The sequence below is a fragment of the Microcebus murinus genome, chromosome 6 (genome assembly GCF_040939455.1).
Source record: "Microcebus murinus isolate Inina chromosome 6, M.murinus_Inina_mat1.0, whole genome shotgun sequence".
NCBI classification, from domain to species: Eukaryota; Metazoa; Chordata; class Mammalia; order Primates; family Cheirogaleidae; genus Microcebus; species Microcebus murinus.
In genome coordinates this window covers 68,843,152-68,857,731 of record NC_134109.1, presented here as the reverse complement: position 1 = coordinate 68,857,731, position 14,580 = coordinate 68,843,152, and the positions used below count along the sequence as shown (strand labels likewise).

General features: G+C 43.7%; 1 non-coding gene across 1 annotated transcript; it reads right to left on the bottom strand.

The window, feature by feature from the left end:
• Positions 1-1,358: 1,358 nt before the first annotated feature.
• LOC142871778 (small Cajal body-specific RNA 16) lies at positions 1,359-1,480 on the bottom strand. Its single transcript, XR_012919966.1, has one exon.
• Positions 1,481-14,580: the final 13,100 nt, after the last annotated feature.

Genomic DNA, 14,580 nt, shown 5'->3' with positions numbered 1-14,580 from the left:
TGTTTGCAATTCTTAGACAGAATGTACCAAGAATACACCATTGTAAGATAAAGATGAAAGGCCCTGAACAGCCCAGGCTTTGTCTCTGTCATTCCTAGAACAAGATGTCCTACAATGCTTTGCTCAGCAACCCAAGTGCCCTCCAAGTATAAAACCAGAGAGGAATGCTTTGGGCTCTCTTAGCTGTGGTACAAGGGGGACACACACAGATAAGACTCTATCCACCCTGGGCAGCTAGAATCATGGGTGAGTCTAGCTCACCATGGATCCTAGACTTCTGTTGATTCGTGCTGCCTATCTAGGAGTAATAGTTGCTTTGCTTGACTTGTAGTGCAGGTGCTCTGTCTCTCAAACTCATACGCCAGCAGCTGGGTTCACGCAAAACCTTCTGTCAGATCTAGAAACCTGCCAGATATAGGAACCTTAGCAGAAGTTAGCGAGGTGTTTAGAGTTTTCTCCTGGGATTGGTAGCAGGTGCATAGAGTTCCCCTCCAGGGATTGACACCCATACTTGGTATTCTGCTTAACAGAGCCCTTGGTGGTGTAGACAAGCACCCACTCTCCATGCATCAGGGTGTCCAGATGCCCATGCTTACTGGGAAGTATGGCTCTCCTTCGGGACAGTATTAGAAATCTTATAAATTCTTAATTCACAGCCATCTTCATCCTGAGTTTGATGAGCTTAGATCTCCTTCCTTTTGTTTTAATCATTCCATCAAATTTTCAGCATATTTTTGCTCTTTTTAAAATATTGAGCCACTGTTACATCATGTACTCACAAATAAAGAGCATCAACCCATGACGGCAGGGCCTCCAAGGCTGCTCTGGGGAGATGGTGTCCTGCCCTTTCCTTTGCATTGTCTTCCAGATTTTATCTCCACTGTACTTGTGGAGTGGATGCTCTTGGCCCTTCACTTGTGGCCCCCCCATGGATCCTGGCCTGTTTGCTAATTTTCTTTGGTCGTTAGTGAGCATGTGGTGTGTTATCATCCCTTCTTTTAACTTCACTGTCTTTGGGGGTAAATGCAGAGCAACTCTGATATCTCCACCTCTCTCCATCCATGTCAAGCCAATGGCCAGAGCTCTGGGATGACCATCTTCACCCATGGTTAGTCACGTCCTCTGGCTCTGCTGCAAAACAAACTGGGTGTTTCTATTTGTGCTAGTCTGCAATTAACAGCCAACCATCATGACCTTTACACCACATTTATCAACCTTGGCAAAGGGAAACCTGGACTTTGAAAGCTATTTGGCAGGGCTGACTGCCCAAAGAACTCAAAGACCAGCCTAGCCAATTGTACCAAAGTTGATGACATTCTTTAGAGCCACAACTCATACATTTTTATTCAATTTTGGGGTCCTGTTTGCAGTATCATACATGATCATCAAACTGCTGCTAGAATACTTACACCTGTTCTACAAATTCAAAACCCAAGAAAGACTTCTCCTGGGAATTTATTTTAGGTCAGTGTCAGACTGTCTGGCACGAGGCTGCATTTATTCAATATATTTTTTTTTTTTTTTTTTTGAGACAGAGTCTCACTTTGTTGTCCAGGCTAGAGTGAGTGCCGTGGCGTCAGCCTAGCTCACAGCAACCTCAAACTCCTGGGCTTGAGTGATCCTTCTGCCTCAGCCTCCCGAGTAGCTGGGACTACAGGCATGCGCCACCATGCCCGGCTAATTTTTTATATATATATCAGTTGGCCAATTAATTTCTTTCTATTTATAGTAGAGACGGGGTCTCGCTCTTGCTCAGGCTGGTTTTGAACTCCTGACCTTGAGCAATCCGCCCGCCTCGGCCTCCCAAGAGCTAGGATTACAGGCGTGAGCCACAGCGCCCGGCCTATTCAATATATTTTATTTTATTTTTTTTTTTTTATTTTTTTTTTTTTTAAGAGACGGGGTCTCGCTATGTTGCCCAGGCTGGAGTGCAGTGGCTATTCACAGGCGCGATCCCACTACTGATCAGCACGGGAGTTTTGACCTGCTCCGTTTCCGACCTGGGCCGGTTCACCCCTCCTTAGGCAACCTGGTGGTCCCCCGCTCCCGGGTATATATATTTTAAATCACTGTACTCAAGCAATAAGATCTGGAATCCGATTTGCAGTTCTTACTCTGGGGCATCCAGGAAACTTTCCAGCTCAGTGAACTATACACAAATAGACATTTTAATGTGGTATAGGACAGTGGCTCTCAAACATTTTGGTTCCAACAGTAAGAAATACATATTAAATGACAACTCAATACACACACACACACACACACATCCCTACGTCACTGAAACAAAAGTTTCTTTAAACAATACTGCCTTAGAGGAAAATGCATGTAAAAGTGATTTATTAGGAATTGTTTCCAGGAAAAAGAGTTAGAGAGGCAGAAAGTCAGAGCAGAAAGGGGCAAAGTAAGGGTGTAACATCAAGCCAAGTCCCAGAGAGGGAACTTTTGATTCATTCCCACAGAGGGATTGGGGGACATTGTAGGTCACACCTGAAAGTCATCCCAAAGAGAAGGCAAATGAGCTGGAGTGTGCATATCCCACCCTATCAGTCCTTGATTAAGGGACATATATTCTCAGGTACTTCTGGCTCTCCTGGACCTTCCAACAACATGCTGCCTTTGGGGAAAGAACACATACCGGAATTGATCTGGTGTGCAGGGAGATGGCAAAGGGACCCCAGGTGATATAACCAGAGCAGGGAAGCTTCTGCACAAACACCCTAACTGCAGGTGATGGACTGTGTAGAGGATAAAGCAACTCCAACTTGGGTGCTAACCTGCCATGTCGACCTCTGATCAACCCCTGTTCTGGGACTGCCTCTAGATTTTTACTTTATCTACTGTTACCATAAATCCCTAAAAAAATATATGAAAGAGCTCTAATTAACTGGCTTTAAAAATTTTATCAAATATTTTCTCAGAAACTAACTCAAAGGCCTTTTAGTTCAAGTGACTTTAGTCATCTTTGATTAATAAGCTAGGCATAGTGGCTCAGCCTGTAATGCTAGCACTTTGGGAGACCAAGGCAGGAGGATTGCTTGAGGCCAGAAGTTTGAGAACAGCCCAGGCAACATGGTGAGACCTCCTCTACAATTTTTTTTTTTAAATTAGCCAGGTGTGGTGGAGCATACCTCTAGTCCTAGTTACTCAGAGGCTAGGGCAGGAGGATTGCTTGAGCCCAGGAGTTTGAGGTTTGCAGCGAGCTATGATGATGCCACTACACTCTAGCCTGAGCAACAAAGTAAGACCCTGTTTCCAAAAAAAAAAAATATTTTTGATTAACAACACTAGTTCTAAAGTTGTTAAAATAGAAATGTCTTTAGAATTGTCACTATTAAATATAAGCCAGGGTCTGGTCTGCCTGGGTCTGCTAGTCAGAAAGGTTTAGGCTATCTTTGCTAGATCCTTTAAGGTCATTAAACTGTTGCTTCTGTGATGTTGTTGATAATTGTTTGACTTGTCTGTGACCTTATGTCTTAGAGCCATTAGATTCCAGGCTCTAAACAAATGGCCCTGCTAAGGCCCGGGGACTTATGTGGAATTCTCCCCCAACCAACTCTGCATCCGCCTATGCTGGGAAAGGTCAGACATTATCTTCACAGCTTTGTCTTCTGTCCGGAGATCTACACTTGGTAAGTAAATTGAGGATCTAGCCATCCTTGGGTGCCACATGAGTATTTCGGATCCAGGACAACTGGGAAAGACATGGGGAAGGGGTAACTGTGTCATAGTTTCAAAATTCTTTTTAGTAATTTAATATCTTAAAGTTACCTTATGCTAAATTAAGTAATCTGAGGTTTTTCACTAAAAATAAGAGTTACTAATAATTAACACTATACATATTAACATATGTAATTAAAACTAGATATAAGAGAAACAATTCTACATACAGAGTTTATAAAGAAAGTAAGATATGTTTCTGGTGACGAAGATTATAAAAAACATGATGATGTGGTTTTTCTTAAAGGAAAAGTGATTTTGTCTAGTTTAAAGCCTATTTAAATGTTGTTTCAAAATGAAGGAAAAATGGTGTAGATGAAACCAAATGGATAAAAGGAGAAAGGATAAAAGGGTAAAGGGGAGAGTCAAAGGACTTATCCCAAGAAAGTGGAAATTCTTAAATGGTTGTTAAGAAATGAGATGAATAAAGAAAATATTGATGGGGTGAGGCTAAAAGAAATAATAAAAGGGGGAGAGAGTCATAGGATTCATCCCAGCAGGGTGTAAATCTTTAAACGAATATTAAGAAACAGAAGGAGGCTGGGTGCAGTGGCTCACGCCTATAATCCTAGCACTCTGGGAGGCTGAGGCGGGGAGAGAGTTTGAGCTCAGGAGTTCGAGACCAGCCTGAGCAAGAGCGAGACCCTGTCTCTAGTAAAAATAGAAATAAATTAGCTGGACAACTAAAAATATATAAAAAAAAAAAATTAGCCAGGCATGGTAGCGCATGCCTATAGTTCCAGCTACTTGGAAGGCTGAGGCAGGAGGATCGCTCGAGCTCAGGAGTTTGAGGTTGCTGTGAGCTAGGCTTGTTAGGGACCGACCTTCCACAGCCCCACCGGACAGAAAAGCAGAGACATCGAGGATGCAATCACACAAGAGGAGGTTTATTTTCTGGCTAGCCAGGGTCAAAGCCCCAGAGCACCAACGCAGTGGCCACTCTCACAGGCAAGGACCCCGACCGGAACAACGGCATGCCTTTTATCCCCATGGTGCACAAGCTGCGCACAAGCCGACTACGCATGGATCATGCGTTGACCTTTAAAATGATTGGTTGCCCACTATTGCCTTTTGAAATAATTGGCGGGTTGGTTGCCCTCTATTGCCTGATAGGCCAGTCGCCCGTGCTTCAATGACCTCATCCCATAATTCCCCTTACAGGGGTGTAGCAAGCAAGCAATGACCAGAAGCAAAGGTTTGCGGTTAGCTCATTGCCCCACCCAAGTGAATTCCCGACAAGTAGAAGAATTCCTCTGCCTTTCCTCTGTCCTACAAATTCCTCTGCCCTACAGGCTGACGCCACAGCACTCTAGCCTGGGCAACAAAGTGAGACTCTGTCTCAAAAAAAAAAAAAAGATACTAAAAAAAAAAAAAAAGAAAGAGCACAATTGTTTCTGTAACTTATTATCACAGCACAGGGGTATTATTTTTATTACTGCAATAATGTGCTATGTTATTATTACCACATACAAGCCATTACACTATTGTTATTATTATTATTATCATATATGTTAATATCTGCTATTCATCAGAAACCTAAGTTACATATAAATCTAACCTAAAGACGTTCAACTTGTAGCTATTATGATTAATAAATGTGTCCTCAAAATAGTAATACAGAAGTTTCTGTATCCTCTTTTTTTTTTTTTTTTTTTTTTGTTTGAGACAGAGTCTCACTTTGTTGCCCAGGCTAGAGTGAGTGCCAGTGGCATCAGTCTAGCTCACAGCAACCTCAATCTCCTGGGCTCAAGCAATCCTGCTGCCTCAGCCTCCTGAGTAGCTGGGACTACAGGCATGCACCACCATGCCCAGCTAATTTTTTTCTATATATATATTAGTTGGCCAATTAATTTCTTTCTATTTTTAGTAGAGACAGGGTCTTGCTCTTGCTCAGGCTGGTTTTGAACTCCTAACCTCAAGCAATCTGCCCGCTTGGGCCTCCCAGAGTGCTAGGATTACAGGTGTGAGCCACCACACCCGGCCTATATCCTCTTAACTATGCTCAAGAAGACATGCATGCATAAAAACACAAAGTGGTGGAGTATGGCTTCCTTACATACACACGTACAAGATACAGAGGGCATGTACACAAATATTCACTGCCTCTTGCCTCCATGGTTTTGCTTCTTATTCCCTTTGTCTAATGCTGCTCATCATTCAGGCTTCATCTTAAACATCCCTCATTCATGAAGCTTTTCCAGACCCCAGCTAAACATACTCTCTCCCACCTCTGAATTGCCATGTTCTTCTATTGGAAATTATTTTATGGCAGTTTTAACACTTTCCTTTTTCCTCATTGTGATATCTATTAAAATTCTGACTTAGGAACAGACAGACAAATCAAAGGAATGAAATAGAGTCCAGAAATAGGCTCAAATACATATAGGAATGATAAAGAAATCAAGGCACAGGGGAATTACTTCAACTGTGCTGAGACACGGTTAACCATTTGAGGAAAAAAACTAACCCAGATCTCTATCCTACTTCCCACACCAGCGCAAATATCAGACAGAACAAAGATTTAAACACATACACGCACAAGTGCACATACATTGAATAACTACAAGAAACATGAGTGAATTGCTTATACTCTTGGAGTAGGCCTTTCTAAGCATGACACAAAACTTAGAAGCCATAAACAAAAACATAAATACATTCAATTCCACAAAAATCTTAAACTTCTACATTGCATTTAAAAGACATAAATTTGAAAGTTGAACTGAGAAAACTATTTGCAACACATGACAGTCAACTAATTAGCTTCCGTTTATAAAGGATTTATAATAATAAGAAAGACTATAAACAACTATAAGTGGACAAAGGACATGTACAAGAAGTTTATAAAAAAAGAAATACAAATATCTATAAACATTTGAAAAGATACTCAATCATCTTAATAAAGAAATGTAAATCAAAAATTTTTTTTCACCCAGATTGGCAAATATGTAAACGTTTGGTGAAACTGAGTGCTATAAGGGCCTAATGAAACGAACACCATCACAATGAATTGACCCTTAAGGAAGGTTTCCTGGGACAGGGAAAGGGCAAAACTTTCCTGGAAGGCAATTGACAATTGCTATACAAATACCAAAGACACACACACTTTGCCCTTGCACTTCAACTATCCATCTGGGCTTAGCACAGTTCTCCTAGCTATGTACACAAGGACGCTATTGTGACATCATATGTATTAGAGGAAAACCTCTAAAAAACTGAAAGTGGACTCCAGCAGTGGACTGATAAATGATAGTTCATCCAGATAATGAATAAAGGAATAAGAATGAAAGAGATTTGTACGGCCTGCTAGTCAAAGATCTCCAAGGTATACCAAGTTAAGAAGCACACACACATTGACACACACAAATGAGTGCATGTAAAAAATGATAAAAACCGAATCAGGTCTATAGTCTAGATAACAGTACGGTACCAAATGTCAATTTCCCAGTCTTGATACTGTCCTGCAGATGTCACCAGGATAAGTTGGCACCGCTGGGGGAAGGAGGAGAAGAGTACATGGGGACTCTGTGTACTACTTTTATAACTTCCTGTTCATCTATAGTTACTTCAAAATAAAAAGGTTTTTTTAAAAAAAAAAATTAAGGTGCAGAAAGAATGTATAGTTTCTTATGAAGTACTGAAAGGTAAGAATAATCCCTGTGGCATTAAATTCAAAATAAGTGGGCAGAGTATATGTAATTAGAAGGACAAATCCACCCAATCCCTCCCGAGGGATTGCTCCAGGAAGAAGGATAATATATTCTTAAACTACCTCCACTTCCATTGCAGAGATTAAAAAGAGTACAGCTCTGCCCAAGAATTTGGTCTGGCCCAACAAAGAGAGAGCCCTCAGGAGTAGACTGCTCTGTCTTCTGGCAAGGCTTGTGATAGGCCTTATTTATTTGTACCATAGTCTCTTACATCACTCTAAAAACCAGATAAGGGAACTGAAACTACTTTGCACAATAATGTCAAATGTTATCGCCAGTGAGGGCACACTGGCCACCTCTGGAGAAATAGTTCTCTTTCTTAATGTGAATTTAGACCACGTTGTCCCTAGGAATTACTGTTGGTTCCTGGAAAGGGGGTGTGTGTGGGTTTGTGTACTTGCACATTATGTGTGTGTCCAGGTAATCTGGAAATTCCTCCCGGGAAAATAGAATGCCTCACCAAGAGCTAGGGGACATTTCCTCTCCTACTAGCAGAAAGATCTCAATGAAAACATACATGGAGCTCCAGAACTTTCTTGACTTGCAACTCTGGGCCAGCCTCAGACTGCCAAAGCCCACACTTTTCTACTAATACCCATCCCATCCCATACACTCCCTACCCCATCAAATAACCAACTGGCAGGACCATACTGATAGTCCCCTTGCTTCAGATTGCCCTGATACTCTGCTTCAGGGACAGCATGGGTCCTCTGGGACAACATCCCTGGTGTGTTAGGAGTGGGGTCTTGCATCGTGAAAGGAGACTGTGCACGAGGCAAAGCAGACACCTTTGGAGTTAGGAGTCCAGAGTGTTCATTTGAAGTAGCGACTATGAAAGGAAAAGGGAGAAAGCAGGATCAAGAAGGAGAATGTGGGGCCGGGCGCAGTGGTTCACACCTGTAATCCTAGCACTCTGGGAGGCCGAGGTGGGAGGATTGCTCAAGGTCAGGAGTTCAAGACCAGCCTGTGCAAGAGTGAGAACCCGTCTCTACTAAAAATAGAAAGAAATTAATTGGCCAAATAAACATATAGAAAAAATTAGCCAGGCATGGTGGCACATGCCTGTAGTCCCAGCTACTTGGGAGGCTGAGGCAGGAGGATAGCTTGAGCCCAGGAGTGTGAGGCTGCTGTGAGCTAGGCTGACACCATGGCACTCTAGACCAAGCAACAGAGTGAGACTCTGTCTCAAAAAAAAAAAAAAAGAAGGAGAACGTGTTAGACCACAAGATGCAGGTCTGACCAACGCCAGCCCAACTGTGGGCTCCAAACCACCAGAAGGCCTTTAGAGAAGCCCCATGATGGGCAGAAATGGTGAGGTCCTCCTACTGCCATACCACTCGGTAACAGGCTGGGGCCACCCTCAAAAGAATGTGACCTCCATTTAAAAGCGGAAGTGGGCCGGGCGCTGTGGCTCACGCCTGTAATCCTAGCTCTTGGGAGGCCGAGGCGGGCGGATTGCTCAAGGTCAGGAGTTCAAAACCAGCCTGAGCAAGAGCGACACCCCGTCTCTACTATAAATAGAAAGAAATTAATTGGCCAACTGATATATATATAAAAAATTAGCCGGGCATGGTGGCGCATGCCTGTAGTCCCAGCTACTCGGGATGCTGAGGCAGAAGGATCACTCAAGCCCAGGAGTTTGAGGTTGCTGTGAGCTAGGCTGACGCCATGGCACTCACTCTAGCCTGGACAACAAAGCGAGACTCTGTCTCAAAAAAAAAAAAAAAAAAGCGGAAGTGGACCTGAAGGAGATAACAGCTGGACGCTCACAGCTAAGCAGTATCCCAGCAGCTGGGCCTTGAGTCCTTCGTCAGCCACAGGGACGATCTCTGAGGGAGGACAGAAGAAACCTCAATTTTTAAAACAGGGCTAGGAATTTGGTTGTGCCCATAAGGATCCAATGGGAAGTTATATTAGGCATCCTATGGGACATGGAAGTGGGGAGATTTGTCCCTCTATGTTCTAATTCATTCTACCCCCAAATCTTCAGTGGATTTCTGGGTGCACTGGTATTGTGAGGAATAAAGGATGAGGCAGTTGGGAAATGTGGCCTTCCCCACCTCATCCTGCCCCAATGCCTGCATCTCAGCATCCACACGGAAAACCTGCAAGAGCCATAATCCTGGAGTAAAGTGGCCGGCAGCAAACAGCACTGAGGCCCAAGATGGAGCCTTCTGCTACTTGAAATCAGACTAGGGACTGCATGAGACAGCCCCTGCGCCCACCGCCCTTTCCCGAATACGTCAGAAGAAAGAGAAGCCCATGCCTCTTTTATAAGCATCTTCTTCCTGCGCTGTACGGAGTTACTAAAAAGGACCCATACAAAGGCTGAATAATTTCTAAACTGCATTCACAAACTACTGCTTGAGTACAGGGTGATTGGGGGAAAAACTGGAAAACCAGAAGTTGAATAAGTTATACAATAGAGCTGTGAAATTCTAGATAGAGCAAGATCTAATGAAATTAATAATCTATTACATTTAAATGGGCTGAGATCGTGCCAGTCTCTGGTACCTACAAATCCATGAACTATTTGTTTTGGGAGAGGGGTACTTTTTAAGTAAATTAGTTGCCAACATTTAGGCCGGCTCACACCTGTAATCCTAGCACTCTGGGAGGCCAAGGAGGGAGGATTGTTTGAGCTCAGGAGTTCGAGATCAGCCTGAGCAAGAGTGAGACCCCATCTCTACTAAAAATAGAAAGAAATTAGCCGGACAACTAAAAGTATATGAAGAAAAATTAGCCAGGCATAATGGCATGTGCCTGTAGTCCCAGCTACCCGGGAGGCCGAGGCAGAAGGATGCTTGAGCCCAGGAGTTGGAGGTTGCTGTGAGCTAGGCTAATGCCACAGCACTCTAGCCCAGGCAACAGAGTGACACTGTCTCAAAAAAAAAAAAAAAAGAAAAAGAAAATCAAATATTTCCTATTAACATCCAGATTTCTAGCTTCTGTTCATATATCCTAAGATCTGGCAACAGCAGGCCAGCATTCTCAATGACAAACATGGATGAAACTGAGCATGCCTCAGATCTGCATGCTGCAGTTCAGTGGGATACACCAATCCCTATGGGCTCCCAGCCACTGAGACCCAGGCTGTGTTGCCACTTACCACTCAGCTTAAGCCATCACCAAAGTTTAGACCATTCTATGTACAATGTATAAGAGGGTAGGGCAACAGGTAAATTCACTTTAGAAAAAAATGTTCATTAAAACTGGTTAAATCAGCTGGGTGCAGTAGCTCATGCCTATAATCCTAGCATTCTGGGAGGCCAAGGTAGGAGGATCGCTTGAGGTCAGGAGTTTGAGACCAGCCTGAGACCACCCCCCCCCAGTCTCTACTCATATTAGAAAAATTAGCCAGGTGTTGTGGCATGCACCTGTAGACCCAGCTACTCAGGAGGCTGAGGCAGGAGGATTACTTGAGCCCAGGAGTCTGAGGTTGCTGTGAGCTAAGCTGAGGCCATAGCACTCTAACCTGGGCACCAAAGCGAGACTATGTTTCAAAAAAAAACTGGTTAAATATTTTTTAAGCTATCAATTTAAAACATTTGACCCAGGGTACAAATGCATTTGTACAAAATACAAACAAATATACACACACACACACACACACACATACACACACACATCCAAGGTTGTTCACTGTAGCATTGTTTGAAATAGCAAAATACTGGAAGCCACTTAAATGTTCATCAGTAGGAGACTGGCTAAATAAACTATGGAATATCCACACAATAGAATACTGTACAGCTATTTTATAAAGAGACAGAAAATAAAGTAGATCTATTATGTACAATTCAAAATATTCTCCAAGAGTGTATTTTAAGAAACAAAGGAAAGAAGAGTGGGGGAAGAAAGAAAAGAAGCAAGCAATTTGAAGGACAGTATGTATAGTATCATCTCATTCATGGGAAAAAATTTTAAGAGAAAAACGCATGTTAACATATAGAAAATTTCTGGAAGGATACACAAGACCAGGAGTTGTATGGGAAGCAGGTAAAATAAGCATAGAGAAGAGTTACTTTTTACTTGTTCCATAACTTTTTGTCCCTTTTGAAAATCATGAGCATGTGTTATTTTTATAATTTAAAGAATAGATATTTTGATTTTAAAACACACTGGTCCTGAAAGTAAAATTCCAATTCAGAGAAAATTAATTTCCATGAAAACTATCAATTCCCCAACAGTGCCAGAAAAATGAAGTGTAGCTATACCACATTGACAGTGGGTCAGGTTGTCATGACTTACTCTGATTGCACATATAAAAATAAAAATGTCCATTTCACCACATTAGAAATATTCAATGAAACTTATTTTAAAAAGCACCCAACACTTGCCAGCACTTAGTAAGTAACTGCTCAGTAAATAGTTACTGTTAAGACTCTATTACCTTCTCCACTTGGCAGTTGTCCCAAGCCCACACCTGCTCTCCCACTCTGCCCAATCCTGACTTGTGTCAGTGATGCATGACTGAATAATCAATACAGGATAGCAATTGCAAAATGCGAGATTTAAATTCCACCCCAGATGAACTCCCTTCTGGACCATAAGTAGTCAGCCCTTCAAAAAGATGAGGGTGTAGTCCTCAATCATGGAGGCATTTCCTCAAGTTAAGCAGATGGTAACACCTTCATACAAGAACAATCCCATTGCCTATTGAAGTTCCCATTTCAAAGAGATACACCTACACATGTGTGTATTTCCCCCAAAGATTTCCTACCCTTATTTCCAACAAACCAGCTTGATGAAGAGTAGGAGCTACAGGCTCACACATCTTGCCTGCCTTCTACCCTTTTCTGTTCATAGATACCCTCCCTAATGTCCTGTGCTCTCCCAAAAGAAATGGTACTGGTGGCCAAATATTAACCCAGCCTCAACAAGGAGGGGCCATCTCATGCGCAGCAAGCTCCCAAGCAAGAATTCTCTTTTCCCAGCATCCTTTGCTCTTCCAAATGTGGTCTCCCTCACCTTCCTGCCAACCTCAGCCCCTGAGGAGGAGGTGGAGAGAGATCAAATGTGCCCTGCAAGGCCGGGCGCGGTGGCTCATGCCTGTAATCCTAGCACTCTGGGAGGCCGAGGCGGGCAGATTGCTCAAGGTCAGGAGTTCAAAACCAGCCTGAGCGAGACCCCATCTCTACCATAAAAATAGAAAGAAATTAATTGGCCAACTAATATATATAATATAAAATCAGCCAGGCATGGTGGCTCGTGCCTGTAGTCCCAGCTACTCGGGAGGCTGAGGCAGGAGGATTGCTTGAGCCCAGGAGTCTGAGGGTGCTGTGAGCGAGGCTGACGCCACGGCACTCGCTCTAGCCTGGGCAAGAAAGCGAGACTCTGTCTCAAAAAAAAAAAAAAAAAATGTGCCCTGCAGGCCTGTCCCTTTGAACCAAGCCCTGAGAACCGCCTGCGCACTGTCCCCGAGCCCCACATGCAGGTGGAGAGCGCCGGAACGGGTCTCCACAATGCATTAGCTCTGACCAGTGAAGGAAGAAGAGGAGTGTGACACTATCCAGCCTCTGTCAATAATTCATGAGGCTCCGACTGAGGGGCACCGGTCAGAGAGTCAGTTTTCCCTGGACATGGGGAAAATTAGACTTAAGCTCTGTTATCTCATCAGGATGTGCTGAGTGCCAGAGCTGAGTACCACAGCTGTAACTTCTTGGCTGAGAAACACACTGTAAATCCAGTGCATGCCTGGTATATCACTTGGTGTTTTTTTCTTTTTCTATTATTTGGGTGACACACTTGTTATCCATATACCCCCTTGTGCACACTGAGATCCTTTTTCAGCTCCTCAACGGTCTTAGACATATACTAAATGGATCTTCAGCAAGCATGAATTCTATTAAATGATGATCCCTAGAACTGGATTTCACACGCCAGGGTTCCTTCCCCTCTAATTGTAGGGACTGACACAAGGTTGCCAAACTAGTGATTTCACCAACCAACAACATTTTTCTAAACCTACCCATTTGCTTTCATCATCTTTTCTAAAAGAAAATACTAACACCAAGCAAAGGGGGGATCAAAAGCACGCTGCAGAACAAAGGACTGTTAAGTTAAATAAGCTTAGCTTTATGAAACTCATTCTGTTGTCTTCATTTTTCTCAATTTGCCTTGAACTAGCAGAAACATTGCCATGGACCAACACTGCTTCTCAGTCTGGCATTTGGAGGCTACTGGCTTATACCAATTCAGATGCTTGCACTTGCTTCTGTTGAGGCCTTTCTGTAGTGAACCATAAGCCATCCAGATTTATTCATTCTCCCAGATACCCGGGAGGGAAATCATTTCAGCCCACTTGGCAGAAGTTGGAGGCTGAAGTCTTAGACACAGAATTTATAGCTGGCAAGGACTTTATTCATCATCTACTCCACATCCAGAGTTTACAGATGGAGAGTCTGGCCTGTGGCAGCAATAATAATTACTATATGGTGGCAATAATCACTATGTGTTTCATAGTTTGCAGTTCATAAAGTGCTTTTACATTCAACAGATATTTATTGAACTAGGATGGAGGCTAGGACCTGCAGACATAGTAATTAGGGACAATTGGAGTGCTCCCTAGTTCTCTGTATTTCCACCCCTGCTTGAGGGACCGTCTTCCCTCCTTGCTGGCACTTAGCCACTGTAAAAGGGGGAAGTCCTCTTGGATGGAGGGCATAAGAGATTCTGTTCAGTCAGTGCCACAGTCCACACTCCAAGGCCTGTGAGGGTGGAGGACACCTGGAGCCAGACAGAGGGGCATTGCCCGGCCTGGTCCACCTCCTCCCCATCACGTCTCTCTCCCACGCTCCTCCAGCCTCACGTGGTAGACGCTGTGGAGACCACAGGCCTCACCTCCATGGCCAGTCTCCAACATTTGCCCTCCTGTGGGCTGTCACACACAGTGACCCAGACTTTCTTGGAGAAGGAATTCCATCTTGAGGTTTGGGGAAGCAAAAGCAAACAACTCAAGGCCTCCTCTCCCCCAAAAGAAGACGTGGACAAGAAGATGTGGAAGGAGGAGGGGGAAAGTCTGCGGGTTCTTGCGGAGGTGCGGGCCCCTAAGAGAAAATTGGACCGAGAGAGCACCTTCCCTAACCCAGCCAGGCGAGGGCAAGGCGGGCGGAGGGTTGTGCACGGCGGGGCGCGCCCGGTGTGTGCCGGCAGGGGG